Source organism: Zonotrichia albicollis, chromosome 13, assembly GCF_047830755.1.
Source record: "Zonotrichia albicollis isolate bZonAlb1 chromosome 13, bZonAlb1.hap1, whole genome shotgun sequence".
Taxonomy (NCBI): domain Eukaryota; kingdom Metazoa; phylum Chordata; class Aves; order Passeriformes; family Passerellidae; genus Zonotrichia; species Zonotrichia albicollis.
Window position 1 is genome coordinate 4154338 of NC_133831.1, and position 27905 is coordinate 4182242.

The 27905-nt window shown below is 39.4% G+C and overlaps 1 protein-coding gene across 2 annotated transcripts in view; it reads right to left on the reverse strand.

Moving 5' to 3' along the window:
* The window catches only part of CDH13 (cadherin 13), a 444090-nt gene that overhangs the window by 145685 nt on the left and 270500 nt on the right, over positions 1-27905 (reverse strand). The window lies entirely within an intron of this gene.

A 27905-nucleotide genomic window follows, 5' to 3' on the forward strand; every position in this document is an offset into this window, starting at 1 on the left:
CCCTCAATTAAACATTTATGACAGATTTATTCAAAAACTAGTTAACCATTTATAAGGCACTCACATGGAAACAGAGTATAAATGATGAGTTTCATTTTTCTAGGCAAACTTTAAAAAGCATTTTCATTTCATCTTCTGTTCTGGTTACTGCATGTGGAGCCTGTGCAATACTGGAAATAATTTCTGACAAGTTTGGATGGGATGACAAGCTGGGATGACTCTGAATAATAGCTCAGGAACATTACAGGCTTATAAAAGCAAATGAATGCTTTAAGAGCTGGCAGCACATTCTTAAAGCTGTGATCTATTGAAATGTACTGCTCTGAAGCAAAGAGAAATATTTTAATATATGTATAATTGTGAATGCCTGTGTATTTTTCTTTGATGTAATTTTATTTTGTATTCATGCAATGGAGTTAATTTCTATATAATATACACATATACTTGGTATAACAGACAAAAATTTATAGATATAGAAAATATTAATAAATATATCGATTTAAATGAAGTTATTTAAATTTATTTCAGTGCAAATGTGTTTCAAATTTGGTGTCTTTGACACATTCACCTGCTGAATTTTCCACACTGATTTGGCTGGACTCAAATAATTCTGGAAGAGCCCCTTATGGAATGAACAGCTCAGCATCATCTCTTAGCTGCCAATGCCCTTCCAGAAATCTGAACTCTTACCTGATAAGTAATTAAATATATAAATGCTTTAAAAAGTAATTAATGGAGACATAATATTCACATTGTTCATGTTTAGCTGCAAGCATCAAAAGTAATTAATGGTAATAAAAAGTTACAAGTGTTGGCAACTACACCACAACTATTACAGAGGAGGGAAAAAACCTCATTTCTGCTCCTGCTCTGAAAATAGTTTCTTAAAAATCCCTAGGAACTGAAATGTGACACTACAATAAATACATATGTTACTCTAGGAGGTATTTCTGCAGCCCTAATGCACCAAACTGCTTGTATTGATTCCTTCCCAGGCTTATTCAATTAGAACATTTGAAAAATACACAAATTGTGGGGCAAACAGCTGTAAATATTTACAGAATGTAAGCTATTGATTTTTATGTTCAGGAAGTATCATAAGCAAAATTTTAATTTAATGTTTCAGTTCTCAAATACAGTAAGAGAGAAGTAAGTACAGAAAACTAACCAGCACTGGAATTTACAGACAAAAAAATCTGATTTCCCCAATTTGTTTCATGTAGGCAAACATACAAAACCTAAACAATAGAAAATGTAAAGATTCCTCTCCCTCTGTAAGAAAACAGCTTCATTTGCATAATCTCCTACAAGTCTAATTTTCCTTTATGATATTTTGGAATGCTTTCCTGATCAGTGAATTCCCTATGGCTGTATAAAAAGTTGTCCTCTCAGTAATGAAACACTTTTTCAAATCACAAAATGAGGATTTGCAGAGCAAATATCCCTGGCATCCTGCCGCAAGACAAAACCATTTAATTCCTTCCTTTAAACAGAATCCATGCAATCAGGAACAGATTTATGCCTCTGGAATACAGCAAAGGAGAGCTTCCCTGAGAGGGGGATACTCATGTTTAGGACAAACCACCTGAAAATGATGTTTGGAGCAGCTGAAGCTGTGGCTGCTTGGAGGGACAGGGAGGAAGAATTAGAATGGGAATCAAAAATAAAAACCAAAAACCAAGGTGTGGGCAGCCAATTAGTTCCAACCTGAGCAGCAGTGAGGGTGTGAAGCACATTCCTAGAAATTCCTGCTACCCAAATCCCAGAAACTCCTGCCCTAATTCACAGAATCACCAGGCTGGAAGAGACCTTCAAGATCATGGAGTCCAGCCCAGCCACAACACCCCAACTCAACCCTGGCACCCAGTGCCACATCCAGGCTTTGTTAAACACACCCAGGGATGGGGACTCCACCACCTCCCCAGGCAGAACATTCCAGAACTTTATCACCATTTCTGTAAAAAACTTTCCCCTAATATCCAATCTATATGTCCCTTGATGCACCTTGAGACTGTGTCCTCTTGTTCTGTCAGCTGCTGCTTGGAGAAAGAAACAATTGTCCCGATTCCCAAATCCCTGAAATTCCTGCCCTCATTGTCCTGCTTCCCAAAATTCCTTCCCACCTGGCTCCTGCCCAATGCTGTGAGGTCCAAGTTTGGGATATTCAAGAATCCATTCAAGAATCCTTGGGATGGCAGCAGCACAGGAAAAGATGCAGCCAAGAAATGCACTGAGGTTCAGCGCTCCACCAGCTGCAGCATCACCCGAAAAGGAGCAGGGCTGAAGGGAGCAAGGAGAGCTCTCCTGCTCGTGGCCAAGCCCTCCTCTGCTACAGGCAGAAATGTGAAATTAAATAGAAATATGAGCAGGGGAACTTAGACAGTTTAGGAAAATTATCCATGGTGATTCTGAAAGGTAAAATCATTTTTGCATACTTTTCAGGGGTTGTTTTCTCACATGGAAAAGGAGCAAACACAAAAGCTCGTGGTGGTGGGAGCCAGGGCCATGCAGGGTCACAGCTTTATGAGCCACCACGCTCTGGTGTTCTGCACAGCTGCTTAGTGACACCTTATTGTGCTGCTGGAGAGCTGCCTGAAATGAAAAATGATTATTTTGCTGTTTACAGCTCATGCAGAGCGGGTAGACAGAGGTTTCAGAAGGAAACACAGACATCAAAATAAATCAGCACAAGACCAACATAAAATGAAATTGTCATCATCTTCCCTGCCCTTGAATACACTGAAGGGATATTGCTTCTGCAGGTTTCAACCTTCTTCAAATATTAAGTAACCATGGAAATTTAAGGTGCTAAATTTAAATCCACATTAGTGAGCAAACTGGTTCCCAGGTGCTGCCCACAGGAATATTCCCAGGGTAGTGACACTTCTCCTGCTGTGTACAAGTCTTTCTCTGAATGGAGGATGACTTTACAGACATTCTGACATGGGATCAAGTTCTTTCAAAGATGGGCTAGATTTTATTACACATTTTATTATATAGACATCCCCATTAATGCAGAAGAATTGTTAAATAAATGTTACTACTACTGACAGCAGTAATTCTAACATGATGGGCAGATCATTATTTATTTAGTTTCCACATTTCCAATTTGTTCCATTTATTTCATAACTACACAAGCTTGAAAGAGTTCTTAAAATGAATCACAGAAATGGGAGCATCAGAAAACCAATTAGATCAAGTCTCCATCATTATTCCTTTACTTTCTTGCTCTCTACAAATTACACAATATGTAGGAACATTAATGTTCCCTTTTAAAGGCAATTCCAACAGCTTTTTTTTCTATCACTGAGCCAAGATTTTCCTTCCAACTCTCTCCAGAATGCAGAAGTGACCATAAATATATTTACAAATGCATTTATAAATAGCCTGAAACTAGCAAGAAATGTGACAGTCCCACAGCACACAACAAATTGTGATTTATTCTCAGCTCCCACTTGAAACCAGGAGCAATGTTTCTTGTTCTCTGTACTGGTAGTTTTTTTCAGATCAATGATTTTCAGCTGCATTTTAATTACAGAACTGTAACACAATCTATTCTTCTTCTGTATACATAACACAGAATGCTCCAAGAAGCATGTATAAGAAATGAGGCTTGTTCTGAAACACCAACAGAAAAGGCTGATTCAGCTTTCCTTTCAAAACCAGGAGGAATGGACTTGATTCTCAGCTCTGTCAAAGTTACACTAAAGGTCTTTCAGGAGTGAGCAAGGAGATGAAGATGCAATGTGCAAAGACACATTCCCAGTGTAAGGGATGAGCAAAGCCTGTCTGAAGGAGCCTCCCCACATCCAGATTTCCTCATTGCCCTTGTGGTGTCCCACACCTTCCCTCGCCTGCAGGTGCCACTAAACCCTCCCTTGCTCTGGCAGTGACAGTGGTGGCAATTCCAGAGAGCTTTGGGCTCTTCAGTTCCCTGAACAGCTCTGAACACAAGACCAGGAACCTCTGAACCTCAACAGGCCTCTGTAGTATGTGCAGGAACTGAAATTGCCATTGAATTCCAAAGCAAACAAACCAATATTCCCTGCAGAAATCCTGCACTGGTTCTCACTGACTGAAAAATAAAGCTTTGAGAAAAGGGAAAAGCTTTTGGGTACACAATCTCTTACTTCAACGGCGCCTTTCAAAAGGGCTTGGTGCTCCAAAGGGAGTCTCTTCCAATTCTGTTGCACAAGTAAACAACATCATTTCCCAGAAGTTATTCACAATCTTAGGCCATCACAATCACAGCTACTGGTGTACAAGTGGAGTTTACACCAAAACCTTTAACCAGAGGTGTCCTGCCCTTCAGCTGTAACCAGGCACAAAACATCCTCTGTCTTCCACCATTCCTGGGGTGGGATCTCAGCAGGAAAGTGATTCCTGAATGCTTCTGCTTCACGTTGGATAATTGCATGTTTGTGCCACAGGGAAGATGTGGGATCTCAGCATCTCAGGACTGAGGTGTCACCGAGACCACCCTTGGGGGGCTCGGGAGTCCTGGAATGTTCCAGAAGTGTCTGGTGGCTGGACTTTGATCCTACACAGGAGACGACACCTGTATGAGGACAGGAGGGTTTCACCGGGGTGAATGGTGAAGGGATTGGTTAATTAGAGGGTGAGACACAGGGTTCAGGATTTCTGTACAGGGGGGTTTAGAGAAGTAAGATGGAGGAATTGGGGCGTGTCCTGTCCTTCTTCTTCTTCTTCTTCTTCTTCTCCTCCATCTTCTGTGGTGATGGTGGCACTTTGGGATTGGTCATTACTAAAAGTGCACTGGGCAATAAGGGTGAAAGGTATTGGGGAAAAATGATAAATATTGTACACGTAACTTTGGGTATAAAGATAGGTGACCGCCCGGAGGGCAGGGAGTGTGCTCATGGCTGGCTGCTGAGCAGAGCTCTGTCGGGCCGAGAGAAAATCTTTTAGATAAACAATTAATAAACACCGAGACCGAGAAAAGAACTGAAGCCTCTTCTCGTCCTTTGGAACGCAGCTGCCCCAAGGCCACCCCGGGCCTTTCCAGGCCCTCCAAACAGCCGAAAACCGGACAGGAAGATGGGCCTGGCAGCTCTAACCCAGGCAGAGGAGGAAGTTTGAGCACAAGGCTCTCCCTGCCCAGCCCCTGATCCAGGCAATTCTCTCTCAGCAAGAGTCCTCCAGCCACGCCGTGCTGGGAGGGAGCAGCTCCTGCTCTGCCAGCAGCAGCTCCTGCCAAATTTTGGGCTTCCTTTCCCCTCACAGTGAAGGTTTGGGGATGCACAAGAGATCTCCCTGCACAGAACTGTCTGGTTTTTCTCTGGGCACCACCACTGATGCTAAAGTTTGATGTCAATCTATAAAAGGTACTGAGAGAAATATTTTTCTGACTGCTTCTCTTGGTATTCTGCCAATTTATATGTTCTAGGAGAATTTAACTGTATCTGCATGAAAGTTGTACGGAGTATAGGGCAGAAAGAAATATTTTACAAATTTCTTCCTTTTTTTTGTTTGTCAGCTTAAAAAGAGGATCTGTACTGGGTGTTTGAGAGCAAATCTACATAATGCCCAACGTGAGAGATTTTTGAAGATGAAAATTGACTCCTGCTCCGGTTATGTTTCTTTCTTCGTCCTTGGCAAATCTGCCTATATAATAAAACACAGAGTTTGTCTGAGGCTGATTAACTAGCTTGTTTCCAGTAAAATTACTTTCCCTTGAGAGGAACATTAAGATTCCTTTAATGCAATCTTCAGCCATTACCATTGATTATGGCTTCATTAAATATGAAAATGAGGATTTACTCTTTGCAGCAGATATCGTTTTCTGTGAACGTGAGTAAAGACTTTCCTCTGTGCTCTGCTCAGAGTGAAGCGTGAACAAATATTTTATTTATGTACAGTTTTGAAGGAAGACATTGCCTGTGGCAAGAACACAGCTCACTGGAAAAGATTTTGCCAACAGGATGAAAGTCTGGGGCACAAATCACTGCAGCCTGGGCAGCCTCTGAGGCACCAGGAAGTTAAATGCAATAAACATTCATTAGTGAGATAAGCTGATGAATCACAGCAATCTTATTTGTGAATGAATCCACACATTTATTAAAAGGCCAGTTGAAGACACAAAGATAGTTCAAGTGGAAAGCCAGCTTGATAATAGGAATGGATCTCTGGCAGGTACAATGTATTCGTCAAAAATATACATAAAAAGGCCATGATTTGAGGAAAAACAGCAGAGGAATTACATATTCATGCGCCAATAACACTTGAGCACCAATAAAGATTTTGTTTTAATTATCTTTCTTATTAAGCACTTTTTTGTAAATGTCTAACTTAATTCTGTCTTTGGAAGAAAAAGAGAAAAAAAAGCAACCTTAAAGAATCTCCTGGTACTGAGAACGCATCAGAGATTTCTCTAATTAGTACACTGTTCTATGATCAATATTCAGTCCAAGAAGCTTTGAAAAGTTAAATCCTGGGTAAAAAACAACTTTTCTGCCTTGCTATCTGGGTCACCCAGCACCAGATGAACAGGTCTGGTACTCCCATGGTGCAATGAGATATTTTGGAGATCACATTCAGATTCTACCTCTACACACTTTGCACAGGCTAAGTGGACAAATTCACCAAACACTTGCTGTGAAGGATATCCCCATTTTCCCCATTTATCAAGGAGATTTTTTCAAGAGCTGATCTAAAACCTCAGGGATCAATTCAGACAAAAGTGCATCAGATCAATAACGGAAGGAAGAAAAAGCAAAGTGAGCAAGGAGCTAGAGAGGAATAGGAAGGTTTTACGTTTAAGAGTCTGTGTACACACCCTCACAAACAAGAGCTGTTCTCATGACTGATAATCTCACTCTTGGCTTCCCTCTAAACCAGTAAAAAGTGCATTTTAAGTTCTCATCTTCACATCAAAGTGCCAGACATTGGTTTTTCTCTTAGGACCAAACACATTTCTATTGGTAGGAATTCAGCTGCTCTCAGCAGCTCTGTGTGAGGAAATACAATAAAATGCGTTAGGAAATGTGAATCCCTCTCGGAAAAACAACATGATACAACACTGATATAATTAATATTCACCAATTCCTGGTGAGGGAGGTGTATTCACCCAGAAAAATTGTAAATGAAAGTTATGCCTCACTTGAAATGTCGCAAACTTTGTCCTGGGTTTTCTCTAGAAATTATTACCACAGCCAGAGAGAGAATTTCACTTTACTGTCATGTAAAAAGTTAATATTTCACCTCCAGTGCCTTATGGGATAAAGAAACTGTACAAACTTGAAAGCCTGAAGCAAGAAGTCAGTTTCTAAGAAAACTTCAGAGCTATAATTTCAATACCATGTAATAATATGTACTTGAAATAAAGTGAAATCATTCTGTCAAAGAGAATACAGCTTGTCAATCAACAGCATCTTTTTGAAAACAGACTAAAATAAACATAGAAAAAGGAGAGTCCCATCTAGAGGACTCTCTGCAATTAAAATGTTACAATGGCATCTTTTAAATTCCACTAAAGTCAGAGGAAAAGGGACCCTGGAGGTTCCTAAATACCAATATCAGCAGGGAAAATACAGTAACACATTCTCTGTGCCTTGGACCAGCCCAGCTCCACTGTTTTCAGAGAAATTGCAATAATGGTGAAGACTAAGAATCAAGCTGCAGTGCACTGTGTGACAGGACTAAAGCAGTGGACATGAGTTCAAAGCTTTCTTCCACCTCAAAACCTGCATGGGAGGCCATTTGACACTGAAAGCATATCGATGCCCCCTAAATTTTTTTTCCTTAAATATTCCATTAGAAAGATAAATAACAGGCCAAAAAAATAAAATTGGATTTTTCTTATGGCAAGATGATAATCTCTTGGAGCAGACTTTGCTTTCTGCACAGCTTTGGAGCAGCACAAAGGAAGAGCCAAATAACCAAAGGTACTGATGTCAGAGCAGGGCATTTACTCCTCTGGGAACAGAACCCTAATGAAAAGCCTTCAAGGTCTTTTAAAGTTACCTTTAAAAGGTACTGGCTAAACACCAAATTAAAACAAAATTCAATGTAAAATAGAAATGTGATACAAATTCAATGTGAAAGGGAAATGCCAAATGAGTGATCTGTCTCCTGAACTCTCCCAAATTCTGCTTTGATCCATCACAGGAATGAGGCAGGTCCAGAGTGAGGGATGGGCTCACTGGGTCCATCCATGCAAGATTATCTTTCATATAACTTATTTCCTGTGAGTGCAGTGTGAACTTGGCAAAACACACATTCCTAATTTATAACAGCTTTAATGGAGCACTGAAAAGCAGCTGCTTAAGTATTTATTTGTTTATGATGCTTTTTAATACTTTTTGTTTATTATATCCTTTTACAACGTGCTCGTCTCTGCCATGAATCAACAATGATTAGCATTAAAAGCCATACAATATTTATCACAGCAATGTGTTTCCTGCATAAGGGGAGAAGCTAAAGAAAATAAGGATTTCAATTTTAAGAACAGACAGCACAATGTTTAAAGATACTTGGGCAAATATTTTTTCTCCGTAAAGGTACAATCCTATAAACTTCCCTTCATAGTGAGTATGATCAGAGCAGCTCTTATCTGACAAATGAAGACAGAACAGAAGCAAAAAGGACAGTTTTGAACTAAATATAGCTTTGAAATGGGAACAGAGGGATCTTTGCAACTCTGCTAAACACTCATTGTGACCTAAAAAAAAAGCCCTAAACCACTTCATAATATTTTTCATATTTGTATGGTTCCCCATTTTTAAAATATGCTCAGCCCACAGGAAGACAATAGAGGTGGTGGGCTGTAAATAAACATGTAGATAATGAATTTATTTATTTAAAATACTTTAAACAGTCAACTGAAAAGGTCAATAAACACACTGAATGCATGAATAAATTATGTATACGTATGCGAAAAGTCTAGCCTTTACTTTACCAAAAGAACCCAAGACCAAAATAAAATAAATGTGCACACATTTTAAAGATCACAGAGTATTTCTTATCTCCACTTCTTCAGCTAAAGCAGAAGAAATACCAGCTCTGAACAAGTACATGTGAAGGGTATCATAACTTGCCATTAAGCTGAAAGGAACCATGAAGGTTTCAAACAGATTTACTGATCAGCTGGAGACTTGAGAGATCAAGGTAATGATGAATTTTAAGTGAAAACAACATAGTCACATTTGAACTTCATTTTCTCATTTGCACTTCAATAAAATTACATTTTCTGTAAGTATACTTTTCCTTAACAAAATAAAAAAAAAAAAAAAACCTAGATACTTGATTCCTAGTAAAATATTGAGATGTTCAGGACAACACCTTAGAAATCTCCAGCTGGTGCTTTGAAACAGCACTAAATATTAGTACAGAAAAATCACAGAATCAGGGAATGCTGTTTGCTGGAAAGGACCTTAAAAATGATCCAGTTCCACCCCTGTCATGGGCAGGGACAGCAAAAAAGAGCATTTAACATGAAATCACCCTCAGAGTGCTCACTGTACATTACTTTTTCTAAATTAGAAGCCTCCAAATGTAGGAAATCCCCTCTTTTGGGAGCTTTAGTTTGACTGAAAGGGCAGTCAGGTAACCTGGTGAAAGATGAGTATCATGATCACCAAAGCTTCCAACATCAAAGGCAAAATTCAAGGGTGTCAGGGATTCCATCCCCTCTTTTCAAAGTGATTTTGGCAAGTTTCCTATAGAACACCTGTCTGACCAGCCAAGTCATGAACAATTACCAGATCAATCAAGGGCAGTAAAACACAATAGGAAAATTTCAGGATCTCTACTCAAAACAGTTTGTTCCTGTTCACCTCTCCTGCCTCGTGTCTCACCTGAGCAGAGAACAGCCAGGTGAACCCAGCACTGATGGAAAGTCCATAATGTTCTCAGCTTTAATGAGGGGTAACGATTGCAGAAGTGTCACTGAGGGTGATCTGTTCCCTTTAAACCTCCGTGGTGAATGCTTTGCTGCTGGTGTTCTCCTCCCAGGCAAAAATCCCTCAAGATTATCTCCCCCCCAAAAAAAAAAAACCAAGAAAAAGGAAAATCGTTTTGTATTACAGCAGCTTGAGAAGCCAATGGGAAGAATGAGAGAGAGTTATTGCAATGACTAATAGCACATTAAAAATATATTAAAAAGGTGTAGTGTAAAATGAGATAATAAAAAACAGGTTAGGAGAAATTCATCCCCAGTGAGTCATAATTTTAAAATATTTGCAGAAACAAATGGAATTACAACATAAAACCCCAATTATTTAGAATTGACTCAAGTATCTTTCTGCCTTACATATTTACCAAAGAACTACAGAGATTCTGAAAAAGCTTTTTAAAATATAAAGTAATGAGAAATATAATTTTCTCACAATAAAATCTTTGACAAACATAACTGCATAACCAAAAACTCACTTATTATAACTTCCTAACTGCTCAAACTTCCTGAAAATGCACTGAAAGCCAACCCTGTGAGAGGTGCAGAAAATCTCTTTGCTGCTACGAGATTCCAGTTGGAAAATTGTACAGCAAGGTTGGTAAAGGGAATGTGTTGAATCCATGCTTTGTTTTTAACAGTTCACACCCTGTGCCATATGACATTTTAACACAGGGCTTTGTGTTTTATTTTATTTGTGCAGGGGCAAACATTTGGTGGCAGCTTTTTCAGTATTCCATGCTGTTTGTTTGGGGTACTGATGAATTTGGAGTTGACTGCAGATCTCACACTGCCAGACACAACCTACAGCTGGGAATGAAACCTGCTTGGTTATTTCTCTATTGGTTTTGCAGAAGGTCACAATATAGACTCCTTCATTTGTCCTAGAAATGGGAAAAAGTACTTTTTTTTCCCCAGTGTGTACTATGTGTGTTTTCATCACAAAGGCTGCAATGTTTTGCTGTGAAACCCATCCCAGAGTTCAAGGCTGGTTAAGAAATGAATGGTTGAGTAGCTCAAATCACAGAATCAACACTCAGAAAATCCCTTTATGACCACGAAGTCCAACCATCACCCCGTGTTCACCACTAAATCCCATCCTCAGGCGCCACCTCCACGCACTGCCATGGATGGTGACTCCATCTCTGGCTCAGCTGGGCCAGCTGTGCAAATCCTAACAGCCCCCACTGCCTTTTTGCACCTTTCCCTCTGCTAAACAGCCCCTCCTGTGTCCTCCTAAAACACTCATCAACGGGGCAACACAGTCAGAATTCCCCTTTACCATTATCATCATCCATGGCCTCCTACCACCAGCAATTAGCACATTTGTGTCAAAATGACATTTCCCTATCACTCTTTATATACCCTATGTGATTGTCAGCTGGCTAAATATGAGGAAGAATTTATTCTTGAATGCTTTGCATACATGCAGTCATTTATGATATTGGCATATCAACTGGGTATATGTCATTAAAAAAGAAATTTACTAAATGGCAGGTGTGAATGGCTGTAATTTATTCATTCTTTCTGCAATTCAGCTGTCAAAATTGCAGCCTAAAATTATATTGTTAAAAATAATAATAAAAAATAGATCCAATAACAGAGAATTACTTTTCTTTTCCCCACCTAAGGACTGGAGGCAGCAATCATATTCTGCCCTAAATAATTTATCCAATCTTAAAATTGTTGTTGAAATGACACTAAGAGAGCTCTAGGAAAACAGGAAGGGAAACATCACTGTTGAGATAAAGAGTTTTTTCCCAGTGAACTCTGTTTATGAATGCTGATTCTGTACTGCACTGATAACAGTGAGGATAATCAAAGAAGGACCTCAATATCAGAGTGGGACCCCCAGATTCCTGCCATGGCAGTGCTGTAGAAGCACAGATGTCAATATATTTGACCTTTTTTTGTGACATCTGTCTCTAGTTTTCCCCCAGAGGGTGTTTGGGCACTGAGCAGGCTCCCCGAGGCTCTGAGCTCCGCTAAGGTCAAGAAACCTCTGGAATGCTCTCAGGCACAGGGTGGGATTTTGGGGTGTCCTGTGCAGGGCCAGGAGCTGGTCTGGATTGTCGCAGACATCTTTTATGAAAAATCCTTCCCTTAGGGTTTTTCCTCCTGAGAAGCTGAGAGATCTCAGGAACAAAATGTAAACATTGATTATCTGCTGCTGTGGAATGCAACAGGTGCATCTGTGATTGGTCTCATGTGGTTGTTTCTAATTAATGGCCAATCACAGTCAGCTGGCTTGGACAGAGAGCAGAGCCACAAACCTTTGTTATCATTCCATTCTATTCCATTCCATTCCATTCTATTCTATTCTATTCTATTCTATTCTATTCTATTCTATTCTATTCTATTCTATTCTATTCTATTCTATTCTATTCTTAGCCAGCTTTCTGATGAAATCCTTTCTTCTATTCTTTTAGTATAGTTTTAATGTAATATATATCATAAAATAATAAATCAGCCTTCTGAAACATGGAGTCAGATCCTCGTCTCTTCCCTCAACCTGAGACCCCTGAGAGCATGGTCACACTGGATGATCCTGATGGGTGTCTCCCAGCTCTGGATATTCCATGATTCTGTGATAGTTTTGCACAGTGACTCCATCTCAGTTTAGTAAGGACTGAATTCATCTAATCAAATTATAGCCATGGCAAAATTAAACAATCTGATAACACAGCCCACAAAGGAAAGCAGGAGTTCCTTTGCTAGTGTGGCTCAGCCACTGCCCTTAAATCTGTGAGGATGAGATGAATGATCCTCAAGAGTAGATAACAACTGATTTTTATTCTGGCTGGAGTTTAGGCACATTATTTTTGTCGTCATTCTGACCTGGATCACCACCCTAACGCCAGTTAAGCCTGACCTTCACACCACCCCCCTCTCTCAATTTGGGGCCCATGTCTGGCCCAAGCCCCCTGATTCCCTCCAATCCCTGCTGGATCACCTCCATCTCCATCTCACCCAACAGTGGAGTCAGTCTTGGGAGGTGCAAGGCAACCTCAGAGGAAAGCTGAGCTCTTTTCCTACCACAGAATGAAATGGAGGCACTTCAGCACCTTGAAGGATCTGAGCCTTCTGGGGAAAATGAGAAAATTGCAGGAAAATAAATTGTTGGGATTTGAGGCTATAAAGCTTCCTTTCAAAAGCAATGAAAAGATGTCACTCAACAGCAGGACAAGGCTTTGGACCTGGCTGATAATTCATATACCAGTGAACTTTGTCTGTTTACAAATCCCAAGAGAAACAGACACTAAATTCCATTAGCAATCCAGCAGCTTGAGGTTTCATTTTGAGGAAAAAAAACAACCAAACACACAAAAAAAGGGGGGATGCATCCCCCAAACTTAAGGTCAAATCCTCTGGAGTCATGAGCAAGATTTAAACCCAGAAATCAGACTGCTCACAGAGCAGCACAGGAGTGATTTGTTAATGAAACCATGTCTTAATGAAGGTGTGCTGCATAGACAGATCTCCTAAAATAAAATAAAATAAAAAGTTCTCTTCCTGCTCCTGAAGTATCCTTCACCTCTACCTTATTTTTTCTTGATCTATCACAATTACTTACAAAGGCAACAGAGGCTGTGCCAAAACCAGAAAAACATCTGTACAGGCAGTCAGGAAAGTGATGTGCCAAAACCCCCACAAACCTCCAGTACATGTAGAAAGAAGCACATCATGAGAGAGATTGCCAAAACCCTACAAAAACCAGCCAGCTCTGGGTTCTGCAGGAATGCTGAGGTAAAGAAATGAAGCTACACTCGGTCTCTATTCAAATAATGAAAGTGAGATTCAGTGTTTGGCTTATTCTGGGTGAAAAAGTACCCGAAGCAAAGATTAATACAATAGAGACAAAAAAGCAATTACTGTTTTATAAATAAACAGTTATTCTGCACTTACATTTTATCTTTATATATTCTATAATGTTATATATGCATCTTCAACTCCAAAAGCTGGTATTTTCACAATTATCTGCTGTTACTGCTTAAAGTTTTTAACTCCCATTCTCAGTAACTGGAGAAGAGCACTGTCCCTAAATGATGTCTGCTACTATTCTTGTAAATGGACTTAAATATGGATTTGTTCTCCAAAAGTTCAACAGGGGAACTGGAGCCCTACTGGAGGATATTGCATGGAGGGCTTGCACTAAACTCTCAGAGTAAAATAACTTTTTGTGCATTTCAAATCCAACCAATTCTCCAAAGAACACACAAGAGTTGTTTAGAGAAGGTCTCTACTTCCATTAAGGATCTATCAATGTTAATCCATTAATATTGTCCAAAAACTCAGTCACAGATATCTGCTGATGACACCTGGACAGAACATGGCTTAGACCACACAAAATGTCACTGAAATCCACAGGGAGGGGATTTAATCAGGATTTGACCCTCTTCAAATGAGAACTGAAATATCCGTGTTGTGTGAGATGCATTTTTCTCTTGCTAAACCAACACAAAAAAGATCCATTAATTTTTTTTTAATTATTATTTGGTCACACTAATTTAAGGTATGTTAAATGCATGACTTGGATAGAATGGTGTTAGAGTAAAACTGAAATAATTTAGCAGTAATTTCAGCATCTCAAATCACACATCCCAAGCAGACCGTGGAAAATGATCATTGTACTATTAAAAATAAAACATGCTCCAAAATGGTTTGAGTACTATGGATGAAATACAGCTTTCAAAATAAACATACATCCAGAAGGAATATCCTTAAATCTTAAAAGCTATTAAAAGCTCTGACATTACTTGTTATTAAAGGTGTTTCTCATGAGTCTAGATGATTTTGTGATTTATCTTTATTTTCCTACTGTAGTTCCAAGTTCAACCTACAATTTCATGCCAAAATGCTAAGCAATTAAGAAATTATTACACCCTACTGCTTCTGAATTTCTCTATCCTTCAGAAAACTGCTAATTTAGCACCAAAATGGCACATTAGAGTGCTGGGCCCAGGGCTGTGGCTGTGTCTTGATTTACAGAGTCCTGGAAGGGAAGTGCAGTGTGATGCTGTGACAGAACTGCACTAATAATTCACTGTTACCATTTGCAAAGAACATTTCTCTGGGACCATGAGGACAAGATACTTTAGGAATTTATGTTTCCCCTTTCCAGAAAACGTCTGTGCCCTGTCCTTGGCAAGGAGGTCCCACAGCTCCTTGTTTGTGGCAGGACAAACACCCAGTGGGGAAGGAGGGTTGAACTGGGAGAACATTCCAGATGGGGAATTGGCCATATCTCCAACTCTTAGCTATCAAAAATGGAAAAGGAATGGATCTGGTGTGACTCTGGAGACCATGTGGAAAAGTGATAGATCTGGTGTGACTTTGGAGAACACCTGTAAAAGCAATGGATCTGGTGTGACTTTGGAGATCATGGGGCCTCAAAGCAATGTATCTGCTCTGACCTTGGTGACCACATGGCCTCAAAGCACAGATTTGGAGCACCTCTCTGCTCTCCTGAAGGGAATGTGATCCTGTGTTTTCCATTCCCTGTGGCACTGTAGCTGTAGAGGGAATGATGCTGCTTTGGGGGAAAAAAAAAAATCACCAACTTGCTGTGATCATAATTTTTTTCTGTACGTTCTCCACTGCAGCTTTTGGCAATTGCCTGCTTGTTTGAATTACTTCCCAATTAACGAGTTTTCAGGGAACTACCAGCCAATATTTCGTTTAATAGCTTCTCCTCTTAGTCCTTTTCCATTTTTTCCCCTATTCTCCAACAACTCGTTGTTTTTGTTAGATGTTCAACCTGGTGTGTATCGTTTTAGCTTTTATTTAATTGCTTTTGACTTTCAGGTGCCACAGTGCCCTTTTTCATGTAATAACAGGCAGCAAGGACTGCCAGCAAAGCTGTGAATATTCAAGGGTTACTGCAATTTTTTTCTCCTGTAAATCTACTCCTTATGATAAAAGGAGCAGCATACATCTGTTCTGCAATAGAGAACTCATTATCTTTTGGGGCTTCTATTAGCTACAAGCTGTGCAACATTTTTTTTTTTAACAAAGGATGGTCATTTGCAAGTGAAGTACAGGATCTGTTGGATGCATTTAGCAAGAGATTTCCTTTGTAATTTCTACCTTCGGAGCACAGCGTTGAAAAGTTAAGAAATTAATGAAAAAACCCCACAAAAAATATCACAGCTAAAAACTTATAGAAGGTCCAAGTTGTCTGCAGCTCAACAGCTGCCATGAAGAAAAAAAGGTTAAACGAGACAGAAATAGAGAAAAATCAGACAGAAATAAAGAAAAATCAGAAAAAAATCTATGTTTGTATAAGGCAAACCCATAACTACAAGTGTGAAAGTGTATATCTTTTCTCTTACTCTTTTCATTTCTCACTTATAGCTTAAGTGAGGCATTAGGAAAGGTACAAAGTTTCAGCACTATGGTTTTTCAGTAAATTTAATACAGTGGGATGATGTCACTTTCAGTAGTTCTTGAATATCATTAGTAGGTGACTCCCAGCCTCTCGAGAGGTCTATTTCAGAGATGCTTTAATTATTCCTAAACTATTCTTAACAGGAATTAGCACATCAAAGCAATGAGAAACCAATGAGAAAAAATTCTCTTTGCAGAAGAGCTCAAGTTCATGTATTGAGTCTGTGTGATTATAAAAGGTAACAATTCTGGAAAAGTGTTGTAAAAAGAGGACTTAGAGAGTGATGAAATTATTATTTTTTTCACTCCTAAAAATTCAGTTAAGTGAAACTCCTTCAAACTCTCATGTTTACAGACAGGCTGCTGGAATCTAGTTTTTCAGAATATGTACAAACATGCATTTATAAATATTTATATGCATAAATAAAATTCTTATTTAGGAAGGTGTACAAGACAGGCTTAACTTCGCTTTCTCTGTACATGATCCTCTTATTGATTTGGCTCTTAAAGAGCCAAAATCAATCCCTGCTGCTATTCAGTAGCATCAGCTTTGAATTCAGCTCTTTGACAAGGGCTTTGTCCACACAGCAGTGAAAGAACCTGGACACCTGACACTTTGATTTCGAAAATAATTCCAGGATGGATTATATAATACCTAGAAATAAGAACTTTGAGTTGTAATCAGTCATTTGATAACTCCACTCCATAAAGGAGAGGTCCCAATAATTCCTGTCCTCCAATGTCACAGCTGAAAGTCTTGTTAACAGAGGTCCCAAGGCAAAGCAGTTCCAGATCATTGGGCATTTTATGTCACTTTAACGTTTAGGGAGGCAGCTGAGGAAATATATTGCCTTATACTCCTGTTCCAGCATTCATCATAGACAGAATTTATAGGCCAAATGAAGGACCAGGTTTGCTTTCTTAATAAATGCCTGCAATGTTATTTCCATGGTATAAAGTATAATTAAATTCAAATATTCATCCTATTAAACATTTCAACTTTAGTTTGAATCAAGCACAGAGCTACATTTGCTGGCTTGCTCTGCCAAGCTGCCTGTCTGCAGAGAAGATTAACAAGGGAGACAGCCTGGGAAGCAGATTCATCCCAGCACTTGTGGATTTTAAGATTAGATTGGCCATTTCTTTTTATGCAAAATGTAAACATATCTGCAATTACCTCTAAGAGAAAGCTGAGTACTTGTAAGTTATGATTGATGTGGCAGCTCCTGTGTAGAGACACAGAGCAGTGCTCTTCCTCTTACTCGATATTCAAATTACTCCATGGTAACTTTGCCACAAATTAGATTTACCAGCAGGGCTGGCAAATGCTGCTTTCCTCACTCACATTCTCTTGAAACAAACCCACAATCCATAAACCAGATTTTGTCCCTTTCCTGAGAAGGAGCACGTGCTTGACAGCCACTGTCAGCTCTGCAGTCAGCACTGCTCTAAGTCCAGCAGCAAATAAATAAATAAATAAATGTAAATGAGAGATGGGTGTGCTTGGATGTGCTTTGGCTCCTCATTGGGACTGATGGATGAAAAATTACAGCAGTGCTGACAAAACAGTGATATCATCATGCAGGAAGATTTGTTGTTATCTACTATTACATTTGCTAACTGAAAGTTGAGCAATTTCATCAAAGAGAAGTCAAAAAAAAAATCTACATTTTCAACTGCGCTGTCACAGCTCTGTGTCACAAGGCTGGGGACATGACCCAGCTTCTCCATGGTAGGAGAGGGCAGAAGTCATGACAACACAAAGCACAACAAGCACAATTCCTACACTCTCAAGGAGAGAAGGATAAAAACATAAAACAGAACCTGTGCTGCTCAGACTGTGCAGTTTTCACCCACAACCTTTTGTCAGCACAGTAATAAATGCCCTGAGAACAACAATCAGGATTAGACTCTCAAATCCTACAAGCATTGCAAAACCATGTTTAAAACTGCATTTTTGAGACTGAAATTGTGACCTCATGCAGAAAAGCTCATAGTGAGGGCTCTTCAAGGAAGGAATGTTCCCTGAGCTCCTTTTCAGTCCTTTCCCCATGGCTCAGTAGTATTAAAGATTATCAGGATTTCCTCCAAAATTGATAGATATGGAAACTTTAATAAAGAAAATCTGCATATTTTTAAGCACCTGGGACCTGGCAGTGTTTCTGTCTGGAGAATCCAGATGAAACATCCTTCTGGAGAGCACTTGCATCTTCCCCTCCTGAAAAAGGAAATTCCCTGGCCCTCCTCACCAGAGGAGTCTGCAGAGACAGAACAAGGTTTTGCAATTTCATGTCTCCTGTCCACAGAATCAGGCATTTCCTCCATCCTCTATGACTGCTCTGGGTTTTGGGGGTTTTTTGGTTCTTTTTTTAAAATTTAGTATCTTATCTTATACCCCTCCTCTATTCCAGACCCAGATTTTGCAGAATCTGAAGAAGAGCAGCCTTTTGGAAAGCAGATTTAAGAGGACATGCAGAGCTGATTAAGTGACAACTGTTAAGTTAGAGAACTTTAAGAATCTCAGCTTGAATTTTATATGAGTGTAAAGGACAGCATTAACAACATAATTTTTAAAGAAGAAAATATCCAGAAGTAGTGCCAATCTGCCTGCAGATTACCAATTAAAATTTCTTCAGTCTGGCAGTGATAGTGCAAAGTTATCAAAGAACTTTTGAATTAAAGCTAGATAACCACCAACCCTAAACAAAATTATCTTTATTCTAACACAGCAGAGCAGCATGCAGCACATGCAAATCCGTATGATATGTGTCTGTTTTCCAATTCCTACTGAACACCCAGTATCCAGCAGATCCATAGGCTGGCTCCTTCTTCAGCCCTCTCCCAGCTTTAGATCTTTGCTTATTTCTTTGGTATTAGAAAAAATGGAAATTTTTTTGGGAGTCATGGGCCTACAAATTACACTGGGAGTTCAGGAGCTGTTACACTGCACTGCTTTGAATATTCTGGGTGAAAATGAACTGTTTTAAAGGTATCACATTAAAGGTTATTTGAGTTTTCTAGTTGGAAGAAATGGGGACAGGTCATTTTACAGTTAATTTTATAGAATGGTTTACCTTGTTGTCCACAGAAGTCCCAAATAACTAAGTTTACAAGGAGAAGCCTGTTACCCAATATAAATTAATTGTGCCATCAACTTGGTTCTTATCGAGTGTTTTTATTGAGACCACTAAAGGACGGGTTTTATATAAAGATACCATAGATAGAAAAGAGAGCCTGCATCACTGCCAGACACATTTCCAGTCTGCCATTAACTCATCTGTGGTAAATAACATAGGAAAAGAGGTGCAAAAAGCAAAACCATGTGCTGAACCAAAAGCAAATAAATAACTTGTGCCAGTGCTGTTATTGGGACAAGAGCTGTGAATGGCAAGCAGTAAACTTAATTAAGGCTTGTCAGTAAAACAAAAGTGAATTTGTTGGGGTTTCTTGTTTTTAATTCTACTCTCAGCCCCTGGTTTATTCACTTCCCATGCAATAAATGAGGTGTTTTCTACAGGACACAACTGCAGCACCTGGACAGCAAAGAAATGGAGCCACACACACAGGGAATGGGACAGAGCCAGCAGCGACCAGTGAACCCTCACTGGGGCATTCCTGGCTTTCTTTTGAGCTGGATCATAAAAACCACTCAGGAAGGCTCTGCAACATTAATTAACAGAAGCCAAAAAGCCTGAACAGGCTCTAACCTTTCTAATTTCATGGTGTATAAAACAGAAGCAACACAGACAATTATCTCATAGGGGGAAACTCAAGGCCTACAGAAGGTTCAGTAATTCTGAAATATTTATAGAGGCAGACACAGTGAATGTTATGTCACTGAGATCAGGAAAAGAGCAGCTTTTTGTGCTCACATGGAAACTGAATCTCTACTCTGAGTTATACATTCTGCTTTCCTTCCTGTTTACCACTTCTCTTAATTTCATTTCACCTTCCTTTACCCTACATAACAGGTGGCTATAATGTCAAAAACTTGTAAAAATAAATGGAGTAAACTTGGCAATTTGTGCTGCATTTGTCACATTGGGATATTACATAAAGGTATTTTTATAGAAGAAAACATTCATCTTGACTTTTATCTTTTCACCTCTGAACTGGGTGATGTTTATGGTAAAAACATTCGTGCTTTTTACCTAGATTTGTGTTTAAAGAAAAAGTATGTTTGCTAAAAACAAGCAAATTAAAAGCATACACAAGTGAAGAGAAGATCAAGTGGAAACCAAATCTAACCTTCTTAAAGTAAGACTTAGTTTGTTCTAGCTACAACTACAGAATATTCTTTTTCTGGTGGGTGAAACTAAAAAAGAGTATTCAAAACCATAAGATCAATTATCTTAATGAAATAAAAGTATTAAAAATTGTATAGGTGCGAAGAAATGTTCCCTTTAAAATTTACAAAATACTTTATAACCTCACAAAGCTGTCATCCAACACAGAATGGAAGATATTTGGTTCCCCCTTTTCCCTCTTTTAAGTTAAGAATATTCCTCAAATTTGATAAAAGTTTTGCAAAGTTTCAGGGTGCCAAAACCGCAGATTTGAGTTGTGCATACAGGTCATGACTGAGCAGAGCTTCCAATAGAGTAAAACAATAAATAAATGAGCAGCGAGAATTTGAACTCTGAATTCCCATTCCTTCATTTCACTCCTCTGCTGCCCATCATGATCATTACAAGAATTAGATATCCACGATTCCTAAATCCATCCACGAGTCATTCCTAATTCTATCTATGATTCAGTAGGACATGATTTAAAAGTCTGAGTAACCAACCAAATGTTTATCCTTCCTAAATAAATATATGCCAGACACCAAACCCAATTTCATGAAAAAAGTGGATTTGGCTTCCTAAGTTGCCTTTCAGCTGAAGGCATCCATCTGAGAGACCCTCAGTTATGCCGGTGCCATTGATTCAGTGCTGAGTGAGCATTCCACAGCTCCCAGGGGTTCCTGAGGAGGATTCATCCCCTTGGAGTCTCCAATTTCTTCCACTGACTCTAGAGGGAAGTAGAGCACCGAGCTGCGATCGCATCTCGTGCATCACATCAATCCATAAATCCTCCCCTCTCCAGCTCTGCTGCTCTGCTCTCCTTGGCAAGGTGGCTGCAGAGGGTTGTTGATGCACGACCCAGCATCCACCACATTCTAAATTCTTTCCTTCTTTTTGTCTTCTTTTCTTCTTTTTTTATTTTTTAATTTTTTTTGTTTTATTTTTTGTAGGTATTGATTATACTTGGAAATTGGGCACTGCTCTTTAAACATTTTTAAGGTTGAACTTTAGCCTTGAGCTTGATGGCAAAGCTCCCAAAGTATTCCCCAGAAGATGTATTTCACCTTGGAGTGAACAATATTTTTAAAGAATAAAATCACCCCCAACTTCTCTAAGCAGACTTTATATCTCAATATTGCCTCTATTATAATGATAATGTGTGCCAATGTGACCATTTGGGTTTTGAGGGCCATTTAAAGAAAACATTAGTGACTCATAAAATATCACATTTAAAGTATTACATCTTCCTCCAGCAATTAGAGAGAATTATTAATTCCCTGTATATTTTTGTAAAATTCCACATGCTCTATTATAATAAATGCTATAAAGACAACACTGGGTTCAACATTATTCAGCATTTAACAATTAATTTACATAATGTAAATATTAATGTAGCCTTGAGCACTGTGGGACTGAGGAATTCTGAATATTGTGAATTTCATTACCTCTAAAATTGCAGCCAGTTACTTCCTCCAGGACTCCTGGGAGATCCTTGGAGGGGCTCATATTGTGTGTTAAAGTAACAAAATATAACATTGACTTTTCAAAACTCAGGATGTTCTTCTAGAATTACCTAAGAATCTCTTAATGATCTCTTTTCTAGAGATTTTTATTTTCATTGCTTAAGGATTTGGGACTACTCTTCATTGGAGCTCTCCCAAATGTGTTTTGGTTTATAAATCCCAAGAGTTTATGATTTTCTTCACAGGGTAACATGACTGATAGCAAGAAACAATGATTTTATTTTCCTTTTCCCCTCTTTGCTGAGCATTGTTTTTCAGACACAAATAAGAAAGGTAATAATTTATACTCTACATACAAATCTACATACATACAAATATAATCTACATACAAAGGAGTCAATATTTCTTTACTAACAAATACACTCCAAGCCCTAGTGAGGTCAGATTTCTGTCTCTGCTTTCTATCAGACCTACACACACCCAATGCACTTTTGTCAACCAACTCTGTTCACATCCCAAATGATGAGTTTCTTTCATCTACAAGAGGTAATTTTCATGTTTTTAATCATTTTAAAGCTTGATACGATATTATTTGTCTGACTCTGGAAGGAATATTCAGAACTGCCATTTTACCTGACAATAATAAACAATAAACATAAAATCTCAAGCACGGGGTGGAAATTTATGAATTAAGATGTGAATATACATCTACACACTCCAGGTATGTGATGAGCACATCCAACCATCATCATTCACCCTCTGAAGCCAACAGAAAATATCTCCATAGCAACTTGCAGTTGCCAACTGTGGCAGCCATTCCCAACCATGCACAAAAATTAATTGGCAAGCAAGGATTTATGTTTGACAATAAAACTCAAAAGTAGGAGTAACAACTGCTGTGTCCTGTGTCAGTGTTCTCCAAAACTTCTCTGAAAAAACTCAAGTGATTTGTTTAAAAGTAAACATATGAAGATGTAAGTGGGAAGGAAAAGTTAGGAATCCATACCCCAGAGCAGCCTTCATGGGACACAACCCCAACAAAAGACACCGAACGTGTATTTACATGAGCAAGAATGTATTTCAAAAAGTGCCATCTACTAACACATAGAAATATACATTTCTTGGCAGTTTATGGGCAATAAAGTTCTTACTGTGTCACAGATCACAAGGTCACAACTCACATCAAAGCTGAGATTATCAAAGCCACTCCAGAGATCCAAAATGCTCTCCTGAAAAGATCTCTTACACATTTAAAGAAAAAAAAAATCCCCAAATCAGTACCCTTTAAGAAATAAATTAAACAAAAATAAAGTTGTAAAATTGCAAAATCCATCTTCTGGAGTTTGCAATTTAACACATGAGAAAACACACAGCATATGTGATGCAGAAGAGGTCAACAGTGCTGGAAGGCAAAATTATTTCAATTCCTGCCTTATCCCTGCCAAGCTTTGCCCTCACAGCTCCGAGGCACTCTGAGCCTGTTCCTCAACACCAGGCAGGGTCAGAGAGGTGAGGAAATGCTGCTCTGGAAGGTGAGAGCGCCCCAGATCTTCCACAGCCACAGGGAAAGAAAAGATTCCACACAGAGATCAGAGAGGAGCCACGGGACACAGTGTGGGTGGGATGGAACAAGCACAGCCCCACCAGAGCCCCCAGCAGCCCCTAAAACATTTCTGTGTTTGTTTCTCCACACTTCTGGTCAGTGGACAACACAATGGAGTGTTGTTTTTTTTAGTTTTTTGCTTTTTATTGCCACAGGAAAACAAAACAATCAAAAAAAAAAACCTCACAAAACACCACAGCAAAAAAAAAAAAAAAAACACAAGGAAAAATAACACTTTTTTTCCCAGTCTATTTTCAGTGCGGAAAAACAAATGCAGTTGCAATTTCTAACCAGGACAATAATTTCTTGAAAGTATCTCCCCCTTTTCACTACAAAGCAAAGATGAAAGGTGTTAATTTTTTAGCTACTGGATAAAAGCAAATGCTGGATAATGGTGGAACAAGACTGCTGTAAATACATAAATACAAATATGGATGAAACCTAAATGGATCCACAGAGTAAATCCTGCATTTTGCAGGAAATCATTTAGAAATAAACTGGCTTGTTCTGGTTTTCTCAGAAATTTGACCTAAATTAGAATTTTGGGAGAGTGAGGAAGCATTATTCTCAGTGGTACATTCCCCTCAGCTTCCAGCTGTCCTGGGCCCTGGATGATGAGGAATGAAAGACAAAAGCTGGCAATTCATCTACAAACATTTAAAACAAAAAAAAGTGAGGAGAAAGGAGGATTCCCACCCCAAAAATCTTTGTGTCCCTTCTCTCCAAGCACTGCCAGGAGTGAGGAGATAACACTGACACATCCCACCAGGACATCCCATGGCAATCCCACTTTGCTGCCAACACTGTGCAGCAGCCACATCCCTCTGCCTCTTGATCTCTGAAGTCCCCTCAGATCAGTCTGAGGAAAAATGTGCTTCAGTTTAGGCCTGAGACAACAGAATAAACCCAACAAGTATCTGGGAGAAAAGCTACGAAAAGTTTTACTGGAGCACAAGCCCTCAGTGCTTAGCATCAGGCCATTAAAATTCTTGGCAGCAGCTCCCAGTCCTGGCTTGCCAATGGCCCACTTTTCATGCAGCCTATTTTTGTTTAGGGAAAAAACCTTCAGAACATCCTGAATATTAAACCTTTCTTCAAGCTATAATGATCAGGGAGATTAGCTCTGATCAGCAGTTTTAGGCCATATGTAAATTCAGTGTCCCTAGGCAGAGGAGCAAACCATGAAATCCCCTTCTCTTCTCCCTTTGGCTGCCAGGAACAAGGAGCTGCTCCACAGATCCTCATTAGTATTGGTCCACATCACCTATTTAGCATTCAACAGGTTGTAATTCCTGGCCTGTGAGGGACCACAGCTAAGGTACACCAGATTGGCAAGAGAAAATCCACAGTAACAAAGAAACCTTTGCTTCTTTTGGTTTCTCCTAATTAACACTTTTTTAAAAAATGTTTTCACTCCTTTGGCTGCTGCAGCTCAAGCAAATTTAGAAGTATTTAAGCAGCATCACCACTACCCATCCTCACAGCTTATGCAAAGGCTAAAATCCATAAACTAAGGAAGATTTTTTTTTTCCTCTACTCCAGCATACAGTGTTTAAACCCCTCAGGGCACACCAAAGTAATAGAAGGATGTACCAGCACTGAGTAAATATCACAACACTTTTTATGGAACAATCTATTTAATATAGAGCCATGGTGGGCATGAACAATCTGCCTGCTACAGCCTGGGCGGGAGAGCCTCTCTCCCTGGATGAGGGCTGAGAAAACAATCTCTGCCTTTATCAGGAGATTTGATTTTGTTTCATTTAGGAGAGAGACGTCTCCATTCAGCAGCAAAAACACTCTGAACAAAGGTTCTTTGAGAAATGGTTTCCAAATTGTGGTGCCTGGCAGGAGGTGGCACAATCAGCAGCTGGGGATGTGTCTGTGCTGGGGCTGCTCTGAGCACTGTGAGGACTCCTCTGCTCACTCTGCTTTGAAGAGAATGTTAATAATGCTCTAACTGCTGCTTTAATCTATAGAGTGAGCCAGGAAAACATTCAGAATTTTGATGTCCTTCCCCTACACTTTCCAGTTGGAGCAGCTACTTATAAAGGAACTGACAGACAAATTGCATTCTGCAAAGCAGGAAGAAGGGGAAAACAGAAGGCTTGCCTCTCTGCTTGCTTCCAAAAGGATTCTTCAGCTTGAAGAAAAAAATATTAAAAAAAAAAGAAGAGAGGAAAGAAAAATGAGTTAAAACTTTATTCAATAGCAATGAAGCCTGAAGCTGATAATTTCAGCTTTCTGGGATACAGCTGTAGCAATGAGAAAATAAGAGCCCAGAGGATGGATAAACTATATTATCTTAACTAGCAAAGGCAAGCCTTCAAAAAATGAAAATTGGAAAAGAAAAGCTGTACTATTAACTTATTTTTTTCCCTGGCTAAGAAAATACGATCAAAATTTCAATTCTTTAGTTCTCTCCTGGTAAGCCTGGAGCACACACCAAGCTGCTGCTGAAAGTGTAACCTCCCCAAATGAAACTGCCAAATAAGCAAGATTACAACAAGCCCAAGAGGCACGTCTATCTTTTGGTCTTATAATTATTTTGAGTACTGTAGGTTTTTTTTCTATCAGAAGCTATGATAGAGTTCAGCTTAAATTCAAGAAGGCAAAACTGTTTAAATTAAAAAAACCAAGAAGTTTGCAAAACAATGCTCGCCAGTGTGCCCAGACAGTAATGTCTGCAATTTCATGATCCATTACCCTGTCTGTTCAAACATGCTGATGTTTCTCCTGTGCCTCTGTTTTCCAGGACCCTTCTCTGCCACAGCTGGGAACCCATCTCCTGTGGCAAATTTGGGCCAATCACATTTGGGGGCTGCTCATCCCATCTGCACAAAACGTTGACATAACAAGATCAGAAGTGGCCATGCTATGTTGATTGCATTTATTGCTAACTTTGCTTGCTAAACCTGCATCTGCTTTGATCACCTTGGAGAGCAGTGATGGTAGGTAGTGCAAAATCCATTCACTCACTGCCACACCAGAGATATTTCAGTGTTTCAGGTCTCTCCATTAACAGAATTACATTATTTTAGTGTTATTTCTATTTTTTGTTTATATGAATATTCTTTCAGTGTCTGGCCACTATTTACCAGAAATTCTCAGAGCAGTTTTAGGGTATGAGCTTTCTCTCCAACACAATTTATCTGAGTACACCTTCAACTTGTTCATAGTTTTGCAGAACTTGCCAGACCAAAACCTCAAAGCACTTTTACTTAGCTGCTGCTGGCACTGGAATTACTGTGTCTCATGGAATGCAGATCCCAGATCCCAAGCACCCAGATCCCATTTTGCTGGGCCTTAAGACAATGAATTTTTTTCTGCCTTAAGACAAAGAATTGTTAGTGGAAGAACCCAAAGCTGAAATCCATCACTCATTATCCATTCTGGCTTCATCCCTATAAACAGGAGGGGTAGGGATTTTATGGGGCAGAGTTGTAAACTGAAGCAGGGCAGGTTTGGTGGGATAGTGGGAAGGGATTGTTCCCTGTGAGAGTGGGAAGGCGCTGGCACAAGGTGGAGAATCTGTGGCTGCCCCTGGATCCCTGGAAATGTCCAAGGCCAGGCTGGACAGGGCTTGGAGCAATCTGGGATAGTGGAAGATGTCCCTGCCATGGCAGGGAACGGAATTTCACAATGTTTGATTAAAAAACTTTCCCAGAGATGGAATGGGATCAGCTTTAAGGTCCCCCAAACCATTCCATGACTCTGATTCCAGGCCTTGCCTCAACCCCAGCCCAACCCTGCAAAGTTTAAATTCCTCTGACAGTGGCACTTCCAAAGCCTGTGGGAGGAAGAACTTATTCTTGCATACAGGAGGAAACTCTATATTGTTTAATAATTTGATTTGCTATTATGTGCTACTGCATAAGTTTTATTTTAATATCATGTAACTGCTGCGATTGCATTTTTATAATTGGTGCTCTGCCCCAGAGGAGAACTTTTTGAAGAGCAAAAAATGCTACCTAGGTGCTGACTCAGAGAATTTACAGAGTGCTTTGGGTAGCAGTACTTAAGCATGAAGCTTTCCAGCAAAGGTGCTGCAGGTGCTGAAGAATTCAAACTGCCAGATCAATGACGTTAATTAATGGTTCATGCAACAAAATGTAAAAGAAAATTAAGGTAGTGAATTAAATCCTGACAGCAAAGTCCCATACAGAGTCGAGCTGAGCTGCTGACAACCTTCTGAAATTTTGTACATTCTAAGAAATCCTTCTGAAATTTTGTATATTCTAAGAAATCCAGGCTAC